A 6000-nucleotide genomic window follows, 5' to 3' on the forward strand; every position below is an offset into this window, starting at 1 on the left:
TCTTTGTCTGCAAGATGCAGACAGGTTTTGGTTTTATAATAAAGCACTGACACTTCAGAATTCAGGTGTTTTTAACAGATATTCATTTATGTGAGAGCTTTCATTGTTTCTTTCCTACCTTTGTCATTTGTATTGCTCCTCTTATTCAGATGCTTCACACTAGCCTCTCTTTTTCATCAATGAAGAGCTCTCTTCCTAAAAATCATGGTTTGTTTCTGTAGATCACTCTGCAGATTTGTGCTTTTGTTTGCATCTAGAAATGCAGATAGAAAAAACCCCAATGGTTTGAAAGTTCTGAACAGCCACAGACCATGTTCAAAGTTGTGGTAGTTAGGTATATAAATTTGGGCATCACACAGGAAAATTTCACTTTCCTGTGTATTTTAAAGTCATTAATGAGACCAATTATAAATAGGAAATTGTAGGGAAAAGGGCTAACAAAACAAATTCTCATTGTGATTTAGAATTAGCTAAACAATATGCACTAAACTATGAATTCTGGTTCCTATTTAATTCTGCTCTAGGAAGAAGAGAGGAAAAACAAAATACATGTGTGGGAGGAAGCCACCAATCCCTTTCTGAAGCACATTGGGAAAAGCTGAGGAAAAAAATGGGAGAAATTCACCTCCAGGAAAAAGTGTTATTCTTGTGGAACAAAGAGCTCCATTCTATCATTTCATAGAAGACATCTTTTATCAACAACAACAACAAAAAAATCTCTGAAAAATAGTCTAAGGTGCTGTTATTAAAATTCACACAATAAGCATACTTATAGAATCCTAGAATATTGGGGATGGAAGGGACCTTAAAGATCATCCAGTTCTAGCTCCCTTGCTATGAGCAGGGACACCTTTCACCAGACCAGGTTGTCCAAAGGTCCATCCACAGCTGGTCTGGCCTTGAACACTGCCAGAGATGGGGCATCCACAGCTTCTCTGGGAAACCTGTGCCAGTGCCCCACCATCCTCATAGTGAAGAATTGCTTCTTGACATCTAAACTAAACCTTCCCTCTTTCAGTTTAATAATAGTGCAGAGATTCACAGAAATAGCTCTTTTTCTCTAAATAAACCTTATTAATTTTTAATTACTGTCCCTCATTAAAAATGAAGAAAGAACTTATGAGTAAGCAGATCTATCTTTGAGTGGAAACAAAATACAAACTGTTAGTTGGGCAATCATCCTCAGGCAAACACTCAGACAAGTGTTTTAGATTGGAGCAGCTTATCTTTAAGTGTGTTCAGACATCTTGTGGCTTCAGCCACATGAATGACCTCTATCATTAAGTCATTTTATGAAGCACATTCTCCAACATCCAATATAATATTCAGCCAATTAATCTTGCCTTGAACCAGCTCCTCAGTTTAACAGGAGCTTCCTGGTTCAATAGAGCCAGAGCAGTGCTGACTTGACATCTGAAACCTGGTGAAAAATCTCACTTTTCTTTTCATTCAGTCTCCTTTGCAGCGTTAAACAAACACTGATGCATCTGGGGCTACCTGCCACAACTCAGGGAGAATCACCTGAAGGGCTGCAGGCTATTTCCCTTACCAGCCTCACCTAAAGATGTTCTTGAGGCTCCCCTGCCCTCCTCAATCACCAGGATTCTCCATAACAACGACAACAATGCTAAACCAACGTTCTATTCACGCCTGACTATCCTTGTGCACAGATGAACTTTTACAATCTCTGCATGATCTCACTGATGACCTCACACCTTAGTTTCATCTCCAGTATCTAAATGGTTAAGGTGTTGAGTACTCCCTGTGTAGTATTTGTAGTACAAGTGTTGTGTTTTCCTCAGGGGAATAAGCCGAGTGCTGTGAACCAACGTGTGCCAATAAACAACTCGCGTGCTGGCTCCAGTGTGGTATTCTTCACAAATATTCTTTTAGTTACTGGTTCAGTGGTTCAGTGCTGTTATGATGCTTGCCTTGTATATGGGCTTTTTTGTATAAAAGATTATTCTGCCTGTTTATACTAAAAAAGTTACACACACTAACAAATAACCATAACAAATATCCAGCATTCATTTCCAAAAGGTAACAGGGCTAAAAGTCACTGGCCTTTCTTGGAACCCTTTCAAAAACCACAAATTAGACTGAACACTAAGATTTGAATTGTTTTTTTGAAGATTATTAGAAACAAACCAAAGATATCATCTTTCCTTCTCAGAATGTAAAACAGTTTTCTGCTTAGGCATAGAGAGCTTTAGTTGATTTGTTTATTGACCACCAGGGTTTGTTCCAGGCTACCCTCAACTTCTCTAGAGGGTAAAATCGACACAACAATTAGAGAGAAACAAAGCTATCAGTTCAGACTTGGCTTTGGAATGCTTATCTTGTGCGGCTATTTGGCAAAATTATGCATAAAATTAACAAAAATGTTGCTGTACTTTAATGAGGTTTTGCACTTCAGATTTTCTTCTACTTCTTTTTTAATAGGTTACAATGTAGCATTTATTCTAGCTCTTAAAATAATGACAAAAAATCATATTACAGATTCATAAGAAAACCCAAAATGTGAGTATGCACAAAAGGTTTGGTCCTGCATAGCAAATACTGCTAATTCCCTGTTGCAATTTATCACATACCTAATTAATTTTAAAAGGCCTATTTCAGGAGACATTTCTCTTGAGTTCAGCCCACGTGCAGACTACATTTGGGATTTTCAGAGACTCAAGGGAGTTAAAACAATCAATACCCATAAAAAATATAAAGAAAATTAATTTAATAGTTTAGTAATTGAACTTACAGCCAGTAGTATTTTTTTCTATATTTTTCCTATTTTCATGAGGATTTGAACCTGAAGCTCATTACCTCTTAGACTAGTATAGTGCTGTTTCTTGTACATTAAAGTGCTGAACCTGAATTTTTAGGTGTGAAGCACTGCAGAAAATTAAGTTGTCTATGACACTTTTTCCTGGCAGCAGTAATTCCTGAATATCCTCATTTAGGGTAGATGTTCACAGCCTCAGCCCTCAAACCAGCCATAGATGCTCTGCTCTGGGTAACTACTCTTTATACTGTCAGTACTTAGGAGGAATCAAGTCGCTTTTGTAAAAAGGCAAAAAGTAAGAAATAGCTGTACAACCCACTCCAGTATTGAAATTTGGCATTATTTTTCACTTCATTATTCTCTTTCACTGCATTATTCTCTTCACAGCAAGAGAAGAATATTTTTTAACATAGTCTATATATTTGTATAGGAAAGTTTAAAATTTGTAACCACAATAAATAAGACTGAGTACCAAACCTTCAAAAATCCCCTTAAACTGAGCAAAATAATACAGAGTCAAGGGGGCTAAAACTATTTAAAAGTTTGGATCACATTTAATAAGTGTTTTTAGCCAAAGAAAAGAGGGAAAATTCCAAACTCCCCCTCTAAGGGAGCAAATGCAAATAACAGAAAATAGCACCATGGCAGTCACATTAGCACACAGGAAACAGGCTTTGCTGAGACAGGCCAGGCTTCCAGCCTCTGGACAGCAAATAGGTTGTCCTTAGGATTCAGGGTCGTGGAGTGTCTCAGCTGTTCATGCAAATGCCACCGGTCCCTCACACTCTGACTCACAGAGGAGTCACCTCACGGACTGATCACTGATCGTGCCCTGGTATTTTAAACATACTCTACTCTTACAACCTGAATTCCTTAAGTGGCTGAAGTAGTGGGTGAGTAGGAGTAGTGGATATTCAGCTTAGCTTTAATGTGCGCATTAACAAGTTGCCTTTTTAAAGAGCAAATGATAGAAACAAGACCTTTGTGCCATCATATGGTACAAACTGGGCAACCAGAGGATCAGACAGGGGTTCATGAAGGGCGGGTCCTGCTTGACCAACTTGATTTCCTTTGGTGACAAAATGACCTGATTGGCAGATGAGGGAAAGGCTCTTCATGTTTCCGATCTGGACTTTAGGAAAGACTTTTGACACCAGCATTTTCCTGGAGAAACTGGCTTCCCATGGAGAGGGCGGGTGTACTCTTCACTGGGTAAAAAACTGTCTGGATGGCCGAGCCCAGAGACTGGGGGTGAGTGGATTCCATTGCCTATCATCATCTGGTGCCAGTGGTGCTCCCCAGGGCTTTGTGGGCCCAATCCTGTTCAAAATCTTTATCAGTTTTGTGGATGAGGGGATGGAGGCAGCCTCAGTCAGCTGCAGACACACCAGGCTGGCTGGCAGTGCTGATCTGCTGGAGGGCAGGAAGGCTCTGCAGAGGGATCTGGACAGGCCGCATCCATGGCTGAGGCCGGCTGGGTGAGGGTCAGCCAGGCCAAGGGCCGGGGCCTGGCCTTGGGGCACAACAGCCCCAGACAGGGCCACAGGCTGGGGCACAGGGGCTGGGACCCTGCTGGGCAGAAAAGGACCTGGGGGTGCTGCTGACAGCAGCTGGACATGAGCCAGCAGGGCCCAGGGGGCCAAGAAGGCCCAGGGCATCCTGGCCTGGATCAGCCATAGTGCGGCCAGCAGGACCAGGCCGGGATTGTTCCCCTCTGCTGGTGAGGCCAGACCTTGAATCCTGTGTCCAGTTGTGGGCCCCTCACTGCAAGAAAGACATTGAGGGGCTGGAGTGAGTCCAGAGAAGGGAAATGGGGCTGGTGGAGGGTCTGGAGCACAAATCCTGTGAGGAGAGGCTGAGGGAGCTGGGGGTGTTCGGCCTGGAAAAAAGGAGGCTCAGGGGAGACATCACCCCTCTCTGCAACTGCTGGGAAGGAGGCTGGAGCCAGGTGGGGTTGATCTTCTCCCAGTAATAAATAATAGGATGAGAGAAAATGGCCAAAAGTTGTGCCAGGGAAAGTTTAGATGGGATATTAGGAAACATTTCTTCACCAAAAGGGTTTTGAGGCCCTGGAACAGGCTGTCCAGGGAAGTGGTTGAGTCTGCATCCCTGGAGTTATTCAAAAGCCATTTAGATGTGCACTTAGGGACATGGTTCAGTGGTGGACTTGGCAGTGCTGGGTTAAGGGTTGGACTTGATGACCTGAGAGATCTTTTCCAAACTAGCGATTCTGAGATTCTGCTTTTATTCCTATGGAGAATTATTCTCTCTCTGAAAACAAGAATATTTAGCAGTGGAACAATGTTTAAGACATATCAGGAATCTGACACTGACTGGCACTTACATGCACTATTATGATACGAGTGGTAACAAAAAATTCTATGTACCCACATCAGTGCAGGATGTAAATCAGCTGCAGATCTCTCTATTAGAACAGCTCTGAAGAAAGTATGAGCTATTGGTAGGAATATGATGTGCCTATTATGAAAAATCATATAATTAAAGAAAAAAATCTACACTGTCAGATAACAAAAAAAAAAAGTTGGGAAAGTTCCTTGTGTTCCTGATAATGGTTATAAAGAGAATAATTCCTGTTTTCTTCAGAAGTAGTTTTCCCCTCAGCACATGTATTCATTTTTCCTGACTGGCGATACCACAAGGCTGAAGATAATGTTTTGTATTGTAAATCTCTTCTTAAAAGAGAAGCCATATTCTTTTGTTGTAGATTTTCTGAAAAAAAAAAATAATTCTCAGAGCTGAATGTTTTCTTTTCCTAACAGCATATATTGCACCATCTAAGTCTGTAGCACTAAATATGAAAACAATGCTGACTAGTGAGTGCAGCAGTCAATTTGTAGTGTGCAAAAACTGTAAACACAGCTGTGATTGATAGAGCTGAAATCCTGCTGAGGATATAATGAGAATTGACCAGTAACATGAAAGAACACTGTGTAGGTTCTATAGTTTTTCAAATAAATAGCCCATGAGACCAGTTTGTAAAACATAGTAGATAGAAATGCCTCTCTTCACAGAAATTAATTTGTGGAAGGTTTGCAGAGTCTCTTTGGGTAGAGACTCATCCTAAAACAGCCTCAGGTACTTCTCAGCCTAAGTCACAGGTCCCAGTAGGTATCTGGGCAGCCATGTGCTGCCCACCTGACACTACAAGGGGATGTGTCAGAACCATGTATGTAGGACATAATTCCCACACTCTGATCTGCCCT

The sequence above is a fragment of the Agelaius phoeniceus genome, chromosome 6 (genome assembly GCF_051311805.1).
Source record: "Agelaius phoeniceus isolate bAgePho1 chromosome 6, bAgePho1.hap1, whole genome shotgun sequence".
Lineage (NCBI taxonomy): Eukaryota > Metazoa > Chordata > Aves > Passeriformes > Icteridae > Agelaius > Agelaius phoeniceus.